General features: G+C 37.9%; 1 pseudogene; it reads left to right on the top strand.

Moving 5' to 3' along the window:
- Positions 1-11,121: 11,121 nt before the first annotated feature.
- LOC133691742 (uncharacterized) overlaps positions 11,122-20,407 on the top strand; it is a 30,572-nt pseudogene continuing 21,286 nt past the window's right edge.

The following is a 20,407-nucleotide window of genomic DNA, read 5'->3' as shown; positions in this document are numbered from 1 at the left end:
GTATTTGGGTTTGTTGGAATGCTGATACGGTGAAGGTGGATGTTGTTGGAATGTCAGACCAGGCTATTCATGTTTCTGTCACTATATTAGCTACCAAAATCAGTTTCAATACTTCAATTATTTATGGAGACAACAATGCTTCCTTACGTGAGGCATTATGGGCTGATATAGTGAGTCGTAGTGATGGATGGGAGTCAACCCCGTGGATTCTTATGGGTGACTTTAATGCTATCCGCAACCAGTCGGACAGGTTAGGAGGGTCTACTACGTGGGCTGGTACCATGGACAGATTGGATACATGTATTCGAGAAGCGAAAGTAGATGATCTTCGGTATTCAGGAATGCATTATACTTGGTCGAACCAATGTCCTGAGAATCTGATCATGCGGAAACTAGATAGAGTACTTGTTAATGAGAAGTGGAATCTGAACTTTCCATTATCGGAAGCGAGATTTTTGCCTTCGGGTATGTCAGACCATTCTCCTATGGTGGTAAAGGTTATTGGCAATGATCAGAACATAAAGAAACCATTCAGATTCTTCGATATGTGGATGGATCATGACGAGTTCATGCCCTTGGTGAAGAAGGTATGGGATCAGAATTCGGGGGGTTGTCCAATGTATCAGCTGTGTTGCAAATTAAGAAAGCTAAAGCAGGAATTGAAACTTTTCAATATGGCTCACTTCTCTAACATTTCAGATAGAGTTAAAGATGCAAAAAACGAAATGGATAAGGCTCAACAGGCTCTGCATACAGCGCATGAGAATCCAATTTTGCGCATGCGAGAAAGGGATGCTGTTCGTCTATACGCTTCTACCGTCAGGGCTGAAAAGAGTTTTTTCAAACAGAAGGCAAGGATACAATGGCTTAGCTTGGGGGATCAGAATACTAGCTACTTTCACAAATCAGTAAATGGAAGACAGAATAGAAATAAGCTTCTATCACTTACAAGGGAGGATGGAGAGGTTGTCGAAGGACACGAGGCAGTCAAATCAGAAGTAATTGCATACTTCCATCGTGTGTTAGGAGTGGATCAGATGCCTAGGGTTCTGAACGAGGAAGTGATGGACTCGGCAATTAACTTGAAACTGTCTTCAACGCAACAGCATCTACTCGCACAAGATGTAACAAGGGAGGAGATTAAGCATGCTATGTTTAGTTTGAAGAACAACAAAGCCCCTGGTCCGGATGGCTTTAACGCAGGTTTCTTCAAAAGAATGTGGCACATAGTTGGGGAAGATGTAATCAACGCTGTTAGATCCTTCTTTCAGACTCGTAGAATGCTTAAAGAAATGAATGCTACATCCATTTCTCTTATTCCTAAAGTTGCTAATCCTACAAGGTTGACTGATTTTCGTCCTATTTCTTGCTGCAATACAGTGTACAAATGCATCGCTAAGATTCTAGCTGGGAGAATCAAAGTTGTTTTGCCATCCTTAGTTGGTCCATATCAGACTGCTTTTATCTCAGGACGGCGAATCAGTGATAACATTCTTTTGTCTCAGGAACTAATGAAAGGCTATCATAAATCTACGGGACCTGCTCGTTGTGCTATGAAAGTTGATCTGATGAAGGCTTATGACTCGGTGCGGTGGGATTTCGTTGACGCCATGTTAATAAAAATGGGATTCCCTAGAACAGTCATTGATTGGATCATGGTTTGTGTTACATCATGTCAATTCTCTATCAACGTCAATGGTGAGCTTGCAGGTTACTTTCAAGGGGGAAGAGGGCTGAGACAAGGGGATCCATTGTCGCCATATTTGTTTGTCCTATGTATGGAAATCCTTTCGGGGCTATTCTGCAAGATGAGTGCCAACCAAGAATTCAAGTTCCACTGGAGATGCAAGAAGGACAAAATTTCTCATCTTTGTTTTGCTGACGACTTGATGATTTTTAGCAACGGGGATGTAAAGTCAATTCGTATGATCAGAACGGTGCTCACAAAGTTTCAAGACCTATCAGGTCTGTATCCAAATCCAAACAAAAGTGACATCTTCTTGAGCGGTGTGTTAAATGCTGAGAAGGAGCAAATTATTCATATTCTTGGGTTTAGAGAGGGGGAGCTCCCTATGAAATATTTGGGAGTACCTCTTCTCTCATCCAGACTAAAGGCTGTTTATTGTAAGGGCCTCGTGGATCGAATCACCTCTAAAGTTCGACATTGGACTTGTCGAACACTCTCGTATGCAGGACGGGTACAACTGATTAATTCAGTCTTATTTTCCATACAAGTCTATTGGGCATCTCTCTTTCTCTTACCTGGGCAAGTAATTAAAAATGTGGAGCAAATTATGAAATCCTTTCTTTGGTCAGGTTCAGATGTGAGAACTACTGGGGCTAAAGTGGCTTGGGATCAGGTATGTCTTCCAAAAAAGGAGGGGGGGCTAGGAATAAAACGGATAACAGAATGGAACAAGATTGCTTTGTTGAAACACATTTGGAACCTGTGCAATGACTCAGATGGCTCAATATGGTCTACTTGGATCAGATCCAATCTGTTGCGAGGTAGGAATTTCTGGACAATCAAGACACCACAGAATTGCTCTTGGGCTTGGGGAAAGATTCTAAAGCTAAGATCCTTAGCATGGCCGAAGATGAAGTACATCATAGGAGATGGAATGACAACCTCTCTATGGTTTGACAATTGGCATCCTCACAGCCCACTCGCGGATTCTTACGGGGAAAGATTCATCTATGATTCAGGTATGGCCAAGAACGCGAAGGTGAATGTGCTAATTCATAACTCAGAATGGAAAACTCCTACCACCCAAGCTATTGGCTGGCACCCCATTATAGAAGCTATTCCTTCCAATTCTAATCCTAAAATGGGGCAAAAGGATGAGATAGTTTGGTTGGATTCACCAAATCACAGATTCTTGATCAAAGTAGCTTGGGAACAACTAAGACGTCATCGTCAGATGGTTGAATGGCATGACATTGTGTGGTTCAAGAATGCTGTTCCAAGACATTCATTTCTTCTATGGATGGCTGTCCAACAGAAACTCACAACTCAAGATAAACTTCATCGGTTTGGTATACATGGTCCCAATAGATGCTCGCTCTGTCTCCGCAACAATGAGGATCACAACCACTTGTTCTTTGAATGCTCCTATACTAAAGCGATCTGGTGGGATGTTTGTGACAGATGCGACATTCCAAGAATGACAAAAGGCTGGGATGAATGGATTCGATGGGCCACTGTCTCTTGGCATGGCAAGAGTTTCGTCAATTTTTCTCGTAAACTGAGTTTTGCAGCTACAGTGTATCATGTATGGCAAGAACGGAATGCAAGGATCTTTGCTGGAATGTCTAGAACTTCGAATTTGGTCTTTAATCAAATCGAATGTATCATTCGTGATAAGCTTGATTTGATGAGGAATGTCGCACCAACAAATGAAAACAAAAGGATCCAACGAGCTTGGAGGGTGAATACCATAGATTCTTAATTTGTTAGTTAGCTGGTTGTATTGGTTTCCCTAACGAATCCAGTGAGGTTTCAGTGTTATGGTCGGTGACTAGCTTGTAGCCATCTGTTGTTTTATGTTTCTATTATCATTGTAAATCTGGGGTATGCCCCTTATAATGTTTGTATCTTCTTCTTTTAATACATACGTCAACTTACCAAAAAAAAATGTTTGTATCTTCTTCTTTTAATACACACGTCAACTTACCAAAAAAAATGTATGATCTAGAATAAGCATTTGTGAAATAAAAAAGGACTCTCAACTATATGTTCAAATAAAGTGGGAAGGTGGAAATAAGTCATATAGAATCAATGGATTCATGGTATAATCCCCCCACGATGCATTTTTTTTTTCCTGATAGAGGGATCAAATGGTATAGTTCTTTTGTTGGTAGCTTGGAGGATTAAAAACATGACTATTGCTTTCCAATTGGCTGTTTTTGAATTAATTGCTACTTTGTCAATCTTATTAATTAGTGTACCTGTTGTTTTTTCTTCTCCTGATGGTTGATCAAGCAACAAAAATGTTGTATTTTCCGGCACATCATTATGGATTGGATTAGTCATTCTGGTAGGTATTCTCTAATTCTTTAGAGTTGAGAGACGCATTTAAATTCAATAAAAGTCCTCAAAATTCAAAATACAAAAAAAAAAAATTAGAGGGAGGGGTCAAACTTTCTTATAATTTATCTCTGTGGTCGTAATTGCAGGATGCAAGCGTTATCCGGAATGATTGGGTGTAAAGCGTCTGTAGGTGGCCTTTTAAGTCCGCCATTAAATCCCAGGGCTCAACCCTGGACAGGCGGTGGAAACTGCCAAGCTGGAGTACGGTAGGGGCAGAAGGAATTTCTGGTGGAGCGGTGAAATGCGTAAAGATGGGAAAGAACACCAATGGTGAAAGCACTCTGCTGGGCCGACACTGACACTAAGAGACGAAAGCTAGGGGAGCGAATGGGATTAGATACCCCAGTAGTCCTAGCCGTAAACGATGGATAATGGTGTTCTTTTCCTAGGTCAATGTTAAATATTTTGTTTAAATATTTAAACAAAATATTTAGCCCTTGTTGATTGTTGCAAATGTAATTGCCTATTATTTTAGCCCTTGTCAGCATTCAATCAGTTATTTATTTTGTTTCATTTTTATTGTATTGTCAACCATTAAGCAATGGATGGGTCTGACACATATAATAAAGCTTGTTGGATCAAGGCAATGTTACACATGTTTTGTAACATTTGCATTCGGTTATTGATAGAGGCATGAGACCAAACACCCTTTTCAATAAAGCTCAGCTTAAAAACAAATAGGATGAAGAGCAAACAGGACTTTCATTAACAAAAGCTCAGCTTAAAAACAAATGGGATGGGATTAAAAAGGACTGAGGGGGTGGAAAAAATTAATAAATGAAACTGGAGTTGGTTGGAGTACTGAACTTGGGACCATCTTGGCAACTGATGAATGGTGAATAGAAAAAATTCAGGTTAGTTTTCTTTATCAATAGCCTCACAAAATTTTCAATTGTCTTGTTGCATTATTTATTAATCTGCTAGCATTGCTAACTACATCTAACTTTGTGTGCAAAGAAGTTCGGGCATGTTAGCATAGAGCCCTCGTTGTGTGCCAACTATGACATCATGTTTTGTAACATAGTGGTCATGGGATAATATGCTTGGACTCCCTCACAAGGACTGTTATCAGATGAAGATAATATAAATGCACGTTTCTATGGACTACATACATCATTGCCCATGCTTATTGAACCCTGGGTAGATATTGTTATGAACTTTGTTTTAGGTTTACCTAGGTCAAAGATAGGTAGAGACTCTATTCGATGCGAACCTCGTGATCAAAGTGCGGTAAACAAGAAGTTTTACTAATCTGAATTGTCTAACCTTACATGTCTGGTTATGCCCTTATTTATAGTGACTCCAAACTAAAATAAACCTTAATTGACCCCTTATGTAGACTTATATGATGCCTACTTACAATTAAACCCAAATAATATAAATAAACCTAAAACTAAGAAGAAAATAATGACAACAATAATAAATCCGAAATTAATATTTAAATATGATATGATCAGATTTGTTGCCAATTAGAAGTCTCATATAAGCTAAGAGAATCAAATCTGAAGGTAGAATTAATTCTTCAATCTTCTTTCCTTGTTGTAGCTAGGATGAATAAGGAATCCTTGTAAGAAAAGGATTTTGAAGCATTTATGAATCCTTACCGCACTTGAAAACTATGATGCAGCCCATTAAAGATCTTTATAGAACTAGAAAATTCCCAAAACAAGTTGCCACATCCTTTTAGGAAAAGAATCCTAGCCAAATAGGAAGTCCACAAGTCAAAAGAAAACAAATAACAAAATTTGTATAGCCTCTGTTGACCAGTATTGCGATGCCTTCCCGAATCCAATGGTCGGATTGAGAATTATGATTGTTGCCATAAAATTAGATAATTGCACATTTTACATCAAAATTCAATTTTGACATTGCCTGGATCATATCACTATTTTTATTATGGTTGATAGGTTTTCTAAAATGATGCATTTCATTGCATGCCATAAAACAAATGATGCATCTCATATCGCAGAATTGTTTTTTAGAGAGATTGTACATTTGCATGGCATTCCTAGGAGTAGCTACTTTTGGAGTTCTTTTTAGGGAAAGTTGGGAACTAAATTTTTATTTTTAACAACTTGTTAGCTGCAAACAGATAGACAAACAAAGGTAATGAATAAAACTTTATCCCTAATTTTGCGTGTTGTTATTCGAAAGAATCTGAAAAGTTGGGAAGTATGTTTTCTTTTTTTTTGGTAAGTTGACGCATGTATTCAAAGAAGAAGATACAAACATTATAAGAGGCATACCCCAGATTTACAATGATAACAGAAACATAAAACAACAGATGGCTACAGGCTAGCTACCGACCATAAAACTGAAACCTCACTAGATTCGATAGGAAGACCAATACAACCAGCTAACTATAAGAATCTATGGTATTCACCCTCCAAGCTCGTTGGATCCTTTTGTTTTCATTTGTTGGGACGACATTCCTCATCAAATCAAGCTTATCACGAATGATACATTCGATTTGATTAAAGACCAAATTCGAAGTTCTGGACATTCCAGCAAAGATCTTTGCATTCCGTTCTTGCCATACATGATACACTGTAGCTGCAAAACTCAGTTTACGAGAAAAATTGACGAAACTCTTGCCATGCCAAGAGACAGTGGCCCATCGAATCCATTCATCCCAGCCTTTTGTCATTCTTGGAATGTCGCATCTGTCACAAACATCCCACCAGATCGCTTTAGTATAGGAGCATTCAAAGAATAAGTGGTTGTGATCCTCATTGTTGCAGAGACAGAGTGAGCATCTATTGGGACCATGTATACCAAATCGATGAAGTTTATCTTGAGTTGTGAGTTTCTGTTGGACAACCATCTATTGGGAAGTATGTTTTCCTTTTGTTGAGTTTGCTTATAATAGAATTGTGCATTCCACCACTAACTTTTCTCCTTTTGAAATTGTTTATGGGTTTAATATACTCTTATGGATTTAATTCCTTTACCTTTTGAAGAAAGCGTAAGTTTAAATGGTGAAAAGAAAGCAAAGATGGAGAGACAACTCTATGAGGAAGTTCAGTTGCAAATAGAGAAAATGAACAGACTGTAGTCTTCTAAAGCAAATAAGCAGCCTAAACAGGTTGTTTTCCAACTCGATGATTAGGTTTGGGTGTATGTTAGGAATGATTTCCGAACCAAAGGGAATCAAAATTATAGCCTCGTGGTTATAGTCAATTTTAAAGAGGATCAAAGACAACGCATACAAAATTGATCATCCAGGTTAGTATGGTGTTAGTGCTACCTTTAATGTTGTTGATCTTACTTTGTTAGAGGTCAAATCCTTTAATGCATTTAATGGTGTTAGTGCTACCTTTGTTTGACACAAGTTTTGATTCGAGGTCGAATCCTTTCAAGGAGAGAAGGGATGATGTGGACCAACCTAGAAACACCAGTAAGGACCAGTTACATGTTCCAAATGGTTCAATGACTCAGTCCAAGACAAAGGCATTAAATGCATTGGTTTTGAAGGTTTCAACCAAGTTAGATTTGAAGGGTCCATTGGAGTATTAAGAGGAGGCTAGGTACATCTTATCCATGTGCAAGAGAGGCCAAATCCAATCTTATTTAGGCCATAAGGTGAGGACAACAAAGGAAACAAAATCCTACTACAACTTGGAAACAACATGGGTACCTTTTCCTTTTGTTTCTAGGATTAATAGGTCGCATGGAAGGCTATAAATAAGCTTTTAATCAGTTCTGTAATATTTTATTTCCTTCTCTTCTTCTTATGGCAGAACATGGATTTAATATTGTAAGCTTTATTTTTATTTTTGTTGGTTACAACCCAAGGGTTGTTTAGTCTTAAGTAGTACCTTGTTTTTAGTTAGGATCCAAGGCTTGTTTAAATCCGGTTATGGGTTTTCAGTTTAGGATTTTTGGATCAATTTTGTTTGTGTGATAGTTTAAGCCCACAAGGATAGATCCATTAGGGTTAATTTTTAAGAACTATTTAAACACATGTAACCTAAAATTTGGCAGCCATTAATGAATATTACTTCTTAATTTTTTAATTTTAACATGTGAGAGAGATTCATGCATTTTTCAGTTCTTGAACGAACTAAATTTGACGTATCGAAGATTAATTAGCTTCGTGACGTCATTCTACGTATCATTCCAATAGTGTTGGTGCCTTGGAGCAAGTTTCCATTTTGTCACACTCCTATCAGACCTATTTTGACTTTTCAGGATCAGATGTCAATCTTGATTGTTGGTTACGTGACCACATAATCACGGGGTTGACATCAATGCAACCCATTCTGTCTTTACCTAAGAGATTGGACATTCTTTGAATAGAGGCTGTAATGCAAATCCACGTTCTATTTTGATGGATAACCAAATATTTGAAGGTGATAAAGTGATATGGTTCAGCCTTATGATACGACCCAAGCATGGTCAGATTTGGATTTTGGCGTAAAATTTTCCACCGTCCAGTTTTATGCTATTAAGTATAACTCCAAATCCAACCGTTGGATCGAGTTGAAACTTTACAAGAAGATTTCAAAGTTATGTTTCTATGTTGGGGTAAATTGTTAGGTGAATCAAAGTTCAAAAAGGACTTATGATATAGGTCAGAATAGGCTATATGAATTCTGTTATTTACTTCATTTTGACATGTGAACTTCTTGTTTTGCAAGAAAACTTTTTCCAAAAGGATATAACAACTTGTTTTGGGAATTTCCTAGTTCCACAAGAATCTTTAATGAGATGAAGCATAATTTCCAATAGTGGCAACAATTTATTAATGTTCCAGAATTCTTTTCTTATAAGTATTCTTTATTCATCCTAGCTACATAAGAAGAGAAGGGCTGGTGCTATTTAATGACAAATTAATTATTTTTATTATTTCCTTTCATGTTTGGGCTTAATTAAAACTTTGTTTTGAACTAGGATCCAATACTTGTTTGGATTAGGTTATGGGCTTTTCAGTTTAGGATTTTTGAGTTAGTTTTGTATGTGGGTCAGTTCAACCTATAAGGGTAAATCCATTAGGATTAATTTTTAAATAACTATTTAAACTCATGTAACCAAACTTTCAGCAGCCATTGATGAATTTTACTTCTGAATTTTTCAGTTTTAACGTGTGAGAGTTATTCTTGCATTGTTCAGTTCTTGAACGAACTGAATCTGACTTATCAAAGATTAATGGGCTTCGTGAGGTCATTTTACTTCATTTCAATAGTGTTGGTGCCTTAGGGCAGCTTTTCATTCTGTCACACTCCTATCAGACCTATTTCAGCTTTCCAGGATCTTATCTCAATCTTGATTATAAGTTGCGTGACCACGTGATCACGAGATTCGCATCATAGAGGCTCTATCTTAGGCTTTATTTTTTTAAAAGTAGATTAAATACACTATGCATAGTATTTTTTTACGAAGTTAAAATTCACAAGCCTAAACAAGTCCTTTTTAACATAAGGCTCCCCTAGATACTATGCATAGTGTTCTCATTCTGCTTTGTATTTGTCTGGCTATTATCATATACAAACATACCACGTAGAGGCCTTCATAGATTTACTCTTCTAGGAACACCCAAGATCTAACTTTCTTATTGTAGGCTTTTGTTATTCTCTTCTGGTAGAGTTGGTGGTGACAGATTGTAGGTGTCCTCCTCACTTTTGTCCATTTGGCTCCTATAACTTAGAATCTATCAATATTCTTAATGGTGGGATTTCCAATTACATTTGTATGCCAAAGAATACAGGGTTGCTCATGTTGACGTTCTAACTGTAGTACGATATGCTTAAAGAGTAAATAACATTGAGGTAATAGTCCAGGGCTAACCTATCACTCCGGGTTAATCCATTAATCTCGGTTTGCAAAAGTGGAGAGAAGTCTCTGTAATTATAAGGCGTATTGTAGTTTATGTTATGGGGTAAGGCAGGCCTTGTCAGGAAGTTTTTGTAGACTGCTTGTAATTGGTTGGATTCTACACACTTTCGCTTTCCCTCTTTGGAAACCTATCCATCGTCCTCTGTCCGCAAAAGATCGAGAGTCATCACTTGCCTCACATTCTTCAATATTATGTCCCATGGCTTCGTGGAACTTAAAAAAATGATCTCACTTTCCTGCTACACTTTTTGTGTACATGTTGTATAACCTATCCATGGTCACCCTCAGAGCATGCTTCTTCTTCTCTCTATATTCTATTGCATTCACTCCCCCACTACTAAAAGCATGATTGGGCAACGAGTTAGAATAACTACAAGAGCTTCCTCTTGATTGATGTTGGGTGTATCCTCGAATGATATCCACCCTACCTTGAATGCTAAACAAGTATCAATGTTGTGGCTAGGATTTCTGACATGGTATTCATAAGTTAGTTCTAGTTTGTACAAATTGAGAAAGGGGGTTTAGGTGATGGAAAAGGAAGGGGGGCTACATGATCTATGTTTAGTTGTTTCCCATATATCTCTTTTAAGGGTATTGTTAAAGATGGGAGTTGTTCTTGGTTTTTTTTTTATATGTTCTTCTTGGGTTACTTTCAGTTTGGTTTTTTAAAAGGTAGGTGGGCTGGCTTACTAGAAAGAGTTGGGAAAGCTGATATTGGGTATTTTGGGAGGCTGGGCTTGGTAGCTTTGGTTGTGATACCTATGGGCTTGGAAATCCTTCTTACCCTTATACCCTCCTTCTATATTGTTTACTTCGGCATCCTTCCTTCAACGCCTTGTTCTTCCATCTGTGAGCATATTCCCTCACTGTCTCCTTGTTGCCTTTCTCCATTATTATCAAACTTGTTCGATCTGGAGCGATTTCAATATTGAATTTGTATTGCCTTAGGAAAGCATCCGTGAGATCGCTCCATATCTTAACCCTGGTATTATCTAAAATCATAAACCAATTTAGTGCAAAACCAAAACCAGTCAAGTTATCATAGATAACACCCAAACCTAGCCAAGAGTGGAGCTAAGAAAAAAGTGAAGAAAGTCAGGAAGGGTGATGAGAATTGTGTGAAAAAACTAAAGAAACAACCTAATTTTTATGCTAGAGAGGGTGAGATCAGATCTGTATTTTTCAAAAACACGCCAATGATTTCACTTGTGTACGAGGCTTATTTTAATACTGATGATCTTGATCATATTGTGCCTAGTGTTGCTATTTCTTTGTTGCAGAAGTTTGATGGTGTGTTCTCCGATGATTCTCCTAGCGTTGTTGATGAAAACGCAGATGTGGGTGAAGAGGACTATGATTTTGCATATGCTAGCCAAGGGATGAGGTCTGGACTAAACAGGGCGAGGAGGAATGTGAATTTTCATGCCATGGGGAATTATGAAGAAATTGATGGGGACTTGGACACCATCAAATTGAAAAATTCCTAACTTTCAAGGTAAAACGATCCCAAGGTTTATTTGGAGTGGGCAAAAAGGTAGATTGGATCTTTTATTGTCATAGCTATTCTAAACGAAAGAAGGTGGAATTGGTGATAAATGAGTTTACGGAGTATACATTGATTTGGTGGGATCAAATTGTAATCAGTAGGAGGAGGAATGGGGAACGAACTGTTCAGACTTGGGGGGATGAAAGTCTTAATGAGGACGTGATTTGTGCCAAACCACTATTACAGAGACTTATATCTGAAGCTCTAAGGTTTGAATTAAAGTTATAAGACAATTGATGAATATCACAAAGAGATGGAGATAGCAATGATTCGGGCCAATGTTGTTGAGGATAGAGAAGCCACCATGGCTAGATTTCTTAATGGGTTGAATCGAGACATTGCCAATGTTGTTAAGCTCCAGCACTATGTGGAGCTAGAGGACATGGTTCACATGGCTACAAAGGTGGAGAGACAACTTAGGAAGGGACATGTTCAACCAAAGTTTAATTTGGGTTCTTCATCATCTTGGAAGTCAAATCTAAAGAGAGAGGATATTGTCCAACCGAAGTCCTTTGTTCCTTCCAGAACCGAAACACCAATAGCTAAAGTTGATGTCCCTACTAGTGCCAAAGGTAAATCTGAAACTCAACCTAAACGTACTTGTGCTGTTAAATGTTTCAAGTGTTAGGGACTTGGACATTATGCTTTAAAAATGTCCAAACAAGAGAATCATGATGATTAGAGATAATGGTGATATGGAATCTGAAAGTGACAGATATGATTGTGAAGGTATGCCACCATTGGAGGATAGTGATGGGGATGGGTTAGCATTACCGGTCGAGTCCTTGGTTATAAGGCTAACACTTCAGGTTCAGGTCAAGGAAGATGAAACTAATCAACAAAGGGAGAACATCTTCCATACGCGTTGTTATGTACAAAGGAAGGTGTGTGGTTAATTATAGATAATGGATGTTGTGTTAATGTTTTTAGTACCACCCTTGTTAGTAAACTGAATTTGTGTACTGTTAAGCATGCTAAACCATATAGATTTCAATGGCTAAATGATACTGGTGAAGTGAAAGTGACTAAATAGGTTGTGATTCCATTTTCGATTGGGAAATGTGTTGATGAAGTTCTGTGCGACGTGGTACCAATGCAAGCAAGTCACATCTTGTTGGGGAGCCCATGGCAATATGATAGGAAGGCAATTGATGATAGGGTTAAAAATAGGTATACCATTGTAAAAGATGGTAAAACCATCACTTTTGTACCTATTACACCCAAACAGGTGTATGATGATCAAATAAAGCTAAAGAGTGAGCATGAGGCGATGGGGAGAGAAAATCAAGGTGAGGAATAAGGGGAGAGAAGACCATCAGATTCAGCTAGAACTCAAACAACTTCAAACCATTCGGCCACCCATCCAAACATAAACAAATATTCGGCCAACACTCCAAACAAATCAGACCATTCAACCACTACTCAAAAACACCCAAACCTAGCTGAGAGTGGAGGTAAGACAAGAGTGAAGAAAATCAGGAAGGGTGATGAGAATTGTGTGGAAAACTAAAGAAACAGATGGAAAAACTGAGATAGTGAATAGAACATTATCTCAACTTTTGCGTGTTGTAATTCAAAAGAATTTGAAAAGTTGGGAAGAATATTTGCCTTTTATTGAGTTTCCTTATAATAAAACTGTGCATTGACCACCGGTTTTTCTCCTTTTAAAATTGTTTATGGTTTTAATCCAGTAACTCCTATGAACTTAATTCCTTTACCTTTTGGAGAAAGGGTAAGTTTAGATGGTGAAAAGAAGGCAAAGATGGTGAGATAACTCCATGAGGGAGTTCGACTGCAAATAGAGAAAAAGAATAGGCTTTACGCTTCTAAAGCAAATAAAGGACAAAAATTGGTTGTTTTCCAACCTAGTGATTGGGTTTGGGTGCACATGCATAAGGAACGATTTCCTAACCAAAGAAAATCAAAATTACAGCCTTGTGGTGATGGTCCATTTCAGGTTTTAGAGAGAATCAATGACAACGCATACAAAATTGACCTTCTAGGTGAGTATAGTGTTACTGCTACCTTTAGTGTTGCTGATCTTCCGTTGTTTGACACATATTTTGATTCGAGGTCGAATCTTTTTAAAGAAAGAGGGGATGATGTGGACCAGCCTAGAAACACCAGCAAAGACCCATTACATGTTCCAACTGGTCCAATGACTTGATCTAAGACAAAGGTATTGAAAGAGGCATTGAATGCATTGGTTTTGAATGTTTCAACCAAGTCAGAATTGAAAGGTCTATTACAGTATTAAGAGGAGACCTTAGTACATCTTATCCATGTGCAAGAGGGGGCCAATACAACCTTATTTAGGCCATGAGGGGAGGAAAACAAAGGAAACAAAAGAATCCTACTACAACTTGGAAACAACATGGATGGCTACCTTTTCCTTTTGTTTTTAGGATTAAGGGGCTGCATGGAAGGCTACAAATAAGCCTTGAATTAGTTCTGTAATATTTTACTTCCTTCTCTTCTTTTCATGGCAGAACATGCATTTAATATTAGGAGCTTTATTTTATTTTGTTAGCTACAACCCAAGGCTTGTTTGGGTTTAATTAATACTTTATTTTCAGTTAGGATCCAAGACCCGAAACAAAGACGACACAAAGAAAAATTGATGCGGAAGATAAAAAAACAAAAGTACAAGAAATAAAAGGATAACCTAAATAATGGAGACAAGCTCTGATACCAAATGATGTGAACCTCGTGATCACGTGGTCATGCAAAGACACCAATTCCCGGAAAGCCAAGTAAATCAGGTTTGATAGGAGTGTGACACAAAGATAACTTGTACCTAGGCACTAGCACTATTGGAAACGGAAACCCCCACCCAACGAATATTGATTCGCGAACGAAAAGTATAAGGACGGCGCCACGAAGTCAGTTGTTCTTCGATAAGTCATTTTTCAGTTCTTTATAGAACTAAGGAAGGGAGAGTATCTCACTAACACACACACACACACACACACACAAAGTGCGGCAAACAAGAAGTTTTATTGATCTCATTTTTTTGTTGTTTTATGTTTCTGTTATCATTGTAAATCTGGGGTATGCCCCTTATAATGTTTGTATCTTCTTCTTTTAATACATACGTCAACTTACCAAAAAAAAGGTATGCCTTTATTTATACTAACTCTAGACTTAAATAAACCCTAATGGACCCTCCTAAGGTGGACTTATATGAGGTCCACTTATAATTTATGCAAATAAGTAATAATGACCTAAAGACTAAGAAGAAAATTTTAAAAATCAGAAAATTACTATCCTAAATATGCTAGAATCAGAAAGTTACTATCCTAAATATCCTAAATATGATACGATCCAGGAAAGGTCAAATTCAGATTTTGATGTAAAAAGTGCAACTATCCAGTTTTACGCCAATAGTCATAATTTTCAATTCGACCGTTGGATCGGGCTAAAATTTTACGTGGAGTCTTCTGACATGTTGTCTTACCTTAGGTTAAAATTTTAGGTCAATCAGATTTTGAGAAGACATCTCAATACGGGTCAACAGAGGCTATACGAATTTTGTTATTTACTTTCTTTTGACTTGTGGATTTCCTGTTTGGCTAGGATTCTTTTCCTAAAAGGATGTGGCAACTTATTTGAGAATCTCCTACTTTTCCAAAGATCTTTAATGGGCTGCAACATACTTCAATTATTTATGGAGACAATAATGCTTCCTTACGTGAGGCATTATGGTCTGATATAGTGAGTCGTAGTGATGGATGGGAGTCAACCCCGTGGATTCTTATGTGTGACTTTAATGCTATCCGCAACCAGTCGGACAGGTCAGGAGGGTCTACTACGTGGGCTGGTACTATGGACAAATTGGATACATGTATTCGAGAAGCGAAAGTAGATGATCTTCGGTATTCAGGTATGCATTATACTTGGTCGAACCAATGTCCTGAGAATTTAATCATGCGGAAACTAGATAGAGTGCTTGTCAATGAGAAGTGGAATCTGAACTTTCCATTATCGGAAGCGAGATTTTTGCCTTCGGGTATGTCAGACCATTCTCCTATGGTGGTAAAGGTTATTGGCAATGATCAGAACATAAAGAAACCATTCAGATTCTTCGATATGTGGATGGATTATGACGAGTTCATGCCCTTGGTGAAGAAGGTATGGGATTATAATTCGGGGGGTTGTCCAATGTATCAGCTGTGTTGCAAACTAAGAAAGTTAAAGCAGGAATTGAAACTTTTCAATATGGCTCACTTCTCCAACATTTCAGATAGAGTTAAAGATGCAAAAAACGAAATGGATAAGGCTCAACAGGCTCTGCATACAGCGCATGAGAATCTAATTTTGTGCATGCGAGAAAGGGATGCTGTTCGTAAATACGCTTCTATCGTCAGGGCTGAAGAGAGTTTTTTCAAACAGAAGGCAAGGATACAATGGCTTAGCTTGGGGGATCAGAATACTAGCTACTTTCACAAATCAGTAAATGGAAGACAGAATAGAAATAAGCTTCTATCACTTATAAGGGAGGATGGAGAGGTTGTCGAAGGACACGAGGCAGTCAAATCAGAAGTAATTGCATACTTCCATCGTGTATTAGGAGTGGATCAGATGCCTAGGGTTTTGAACGAGGCAGTAATGGAATCGGCAATTAACTTGAAACTGTCTTCAACGCAACAGCATCGCTAAGATTCTAGCTGGGAGAATCAAAGTTGTTTTGCCATCCTTAGTTGGTCCATATCAGACTGCTTTTATCTCAGGACGGAGAATCAGTGATAACATTCTTTTGTCTCAGGAACTAATGAAAGGCTATCATAAATCTACGGGACCTGCTCGTTGTGCTATGTAAGTTGATCTGATGAAGGCTTATGACTCGGTGCGGTGGGATTTCGTTGACGCCATGTTAATAAAAATGGGATTCCCTAGAACAGTAATTGATGGGATCATGGTTTGTGTTACATCATGTCAATTCTCTATCAACGTCAATGGTGAGCTTGCAGGTTACTTTCAAGGAGGAAGAGGGCTGAGACAAGGGGATCCATTGTCCCCATATTTGTTTGTCCTATGTATGGAAATCCTTTCGGGGCTATTCTGCAAGATGAGTGCCAACCAAGAATTCAAGTTCCACTGGAGATGCAAGAAGGACAAAATTTCTCATCTTTGTTTTGTTGACGACTTGATGATTTTTAACAACGGGGATGTAAACTCAATTCGTATGATCAGAACTATGCTCACAAAGTTTCAAGACCTATCAGGTCTGTATCCAAATCCAAACAAAAGTGACATCTTCTTGAGCGGTGTGTTAAATGCTGAGAGGGAACAAATTATTCATATTCTTGGGTTTAGAGAGGGGGAGCTCCCTATGAAATATTTTGGAGCACCTCTTCTCTCGTCCAGACTAAAGGCTGTTTATTGTAAGGGCCTCGTGGATGGAATCACCTCTAAAGTTCGACATTGGACTTGTAGAACACTCTCGTATGGAGGACGGGTACAACTGATTAATTCAGTCTTATTTTCCATACAGGTCTATTGGGCATCTCTCTTTCTCTTACCTGGGCAAGTAATTAAAAATATGGAGCAAATTATGAAATCCTTTCTTTGGTCAGGTTCAGATATGAGAACTACTGGGGCTAAAGTGGCTTGGGATCAGGTATGTCTTCCAAAAAAGGAGGGGGGCTAGGAATAAAAAGGATAACAGAATGGAACAAGATTGCTTTGTTGAAACACATTTGGAACCTGTGCAATGACTCAGATGGCTCAATATGGTCTACTTGGATCAGATCTAATCTGTTGCGAGGTAGGAATTTCTGGACAATCAAGACGCCACAGAATTGCTCTTGGGCTTGGGGAAAGATTCTAAAGCTCACATCCTTAGCATGGCCGAAGATGAAGTACATCATAGGAGATGGAATGACAACCTCTCTATGGTTTGACAATTGGCATCCTCACAGCCCACTCGCGGATTCTTACGGGGAAAGATTCATCTATGATTCAGGTATGGCCAAGAACGCGAAGGTGAATGTGCTAATTCATAACTCAGAATGGAAAACTCCTACCACCCAAGCTATTGGCTGGCACCCCATTATAGAAGCTATTCCTTCCAATTCTAATCCTAAGATGGGGCAAAAGGATGAGATAGTTTGGTTGGATTCGCCAAATCACAGATTCTCGATCAAAGTATCTTGGGAACAACTAAGACGTCATCGTCAGATGGTTGAATGACATGACATTGTGTGGTTCAAGAATGCTGTTCCAAGACATTCATTTCTTCTATGGATGGCTGTCCAACAGAAACTCACAACTCAAGATAAACTTCATCGGTTTGGTATACATGGTCCCAATAGATGCTCACTCTGTCTCGTCAACAATAAGGATCACAACCACTTGTTCTTTGAATGCTACTATACTAAAGCGATCTGGTGGGATGTTTGTGACAGATGCGACATTCCAAGAATGACAAAAGGCTGGGATGAATGGATTCGATGGGCCATTGTCTATTGGCATGGCAAGAGTTTCGTCAATTTTTCTCGTAAACTGAGTTTTGCAGCTACAGTGTATCATGTATGGCAAGAACGGAATGCAAGGATCTTTGCTGGAATGTCTAGAACTTCGAATTTGGTCTTTAATCAAATCGAATGTATCATTCGTGATAAGCTTGATTTGATGAGGAATGTCGGACCAACAAATAAAAACAAAAGGATCCAACGAGCTTGGAGGGTGAATACCATAGATTCTTAATTTGTTAGTTAGCTGATTGTATTGGTTTCCCTAACGAAACTCTTGCCATGCCAAGAGCAAACAAGAAGCCCACTTATGTGGACTTATATGAAGCCCACTTACAATTGACCCAAATAAGTAATAATAACCCAAGACTAAGAATAAAATAATAAAAATAATAAAAATCCAAAAATTAGCATCCTAAATATGCTAGATCAGATTTGTCACCATTAAGAAGTCCCAAATAGACTAGGAAATCTGATCTAAAGGAAGAATTTATTCTGAAGTCTTCTTTCCTTTTTGTAGCTAGGATGAATGAGGAATCCTTATAAGAAAAGGATTCTAAAATAATTATGAATCCTTGCCACAGTTGAAAACTATGTTGCAGCTCATTAAAGATCTTTGTAAAATTAATATATTTCCAAAATAAGCTGCCACATCCTTTCAGAAAACGTTTCTGCGTCAGTATATCAAAACTTATCGTAAATTTCTCAACCTTTATATTCTATCTATTTGGGTTGATATAGCACTATATATGAAATTGTAGCTCAATTGGACATCATTTACTTTAGGTTCCAGATTTAAACTTAACTTGTCGTAAACGAGTCTATTTGCGTCAACTTTTGAAATTCACTTTCTTTCTGTTGTTTTCAATTCTTGCAATATATTTTCAACATATCCAACATATTTGGGTGTTATTTCATTATTTTGCATATTTCATTTCTGTTTTTATTTGAGTCTTCAGTTTCGTTCATATTTTGAATAGATTTGCTTGCTATTCGCGAGATTATTATCACAGTTTTGTTTTTGCTTGTTTTCTGGTTTTTATTGCTTCTTATATATACATATTTGGATTGCGATGCGAAGTTGGTTCTATTTGGTGTTGGTTCGAGTTCCGCAAGAACGTGAGACGAGAGCTGTGAGCGTGTGAGGATATTAAGAGTGTTTGAGCGAAACACGAGTGAGAGAAATAAAGAGATTAGTGTTCTAAAAAAAGAATCCAAGAGTCTATCCCATATTCTAGGGGAGATGAAGCAAGAACTTGATGTGTTAGCGGCAACAATCAATGCCCAACAAGCTTCAGAAATAGAGGAGAAAATACGCTGCAATGATGATATACGAAATAGAACGGCTGCTACTTTCATCCAAAGTTGTTGGCGAGGATTGTTGGCAAGAAAAGAACTCCAAAGGCTTCAAAAAGAGGCTAAGGAATTGTCCATTCAACTTATTGGTCATTCGAGGATGAATCTTCTTGAAGAAAGAGAGAATTATACGATCCAGGCAAGGTCAAATTTGGATTCTGACGTAAAATGTGCAACTATCCAGTTTTACAGCAACAGTCACAATTCTCAATCCAACTGTTGATCGAGCTGCAGTTTTACGTGAAGTCTCCTGACATGTTGTCCTACCTTGGGTTAAACTTTCAGATCAATCAGAGTTCTGGAAGACATCGAAACACAGGTCAATAGAGGCTGTTTGAATTTTGTTATTTACTTCCTTTTGACTTACAGACTTCCTATTTGGCTAGGATTTTTTTTCTAAAAGGATGTGGCAGCTTATTTTGGGAATCTCCTAATTCTATAAAGATCTTTAATGGGCTGCAACATATTTTTCAAGTGTGGCAAGGATTCATAAATGTTTCAGAATCCTTTTCTTACAAGGATTTCTTATTCATCCTAGCTACAAAAAGGAAAGAAGACTTCAGAATAAATTCTACCTTCAGATCAGATTTTCTAGTCTATTTGGGACTTCTTAATGGTGACAAATCTGATTCTAGTATATTTAGGATGGTAATTTTCAGATTTGTATTAATTTTATTATTTTATTCTTAGTCTTTGGGTTATTATTACTTATTTGGATCAATTATAAGTGGGCTTCATATAAGTCCACCTAAGGGGGGTCTATTAGGGTTTATTTAAATCTAGAGTAAGTATAAATAAAAGGCATAACCAGACATGTAAGTTAGACAATTCAGATTAATAAAACTTCTTATTTGCCGCATTTTGTGTGTGTGTGTGTGTGTGTGTGTGTGTGTGTGTGTGTGTTGGTGAGATATCCTCTCTTCCATAGTTCTCTAAAGAACTAAAAAACAACTTATTGAAGAACAACTGTCTTCGTGGTGTTATCCCTATACTTGTTCACGAATCAATATTCGTTGGATGGGGGTCTCCATTTTCAATAATATTGGTGCCTAGGTACAAGTTATCTTTGTGTCACACTCATATTAAACCTAATTTACTTGGCTTTCC

Source organism: Populus nigra, chromosome 4 (genome assembly GCF_951802175.1).
Source record: "Populus nigra chromosome 4, ddPopNigr1.1, whole genome shotgun sequence".
NCBI classification, from domain to species: Eukaryota; Viridiplantae; Streptophyta; class Magnoliopsida; order Malpighiales; family Salicaceae; genus Populus; species Populus nigra.
The sequence above is the reverse complement of the archived record's forward strand: the minus strand, read 5'-3'. Positions and strand labels throughout refer to the sequence as shown.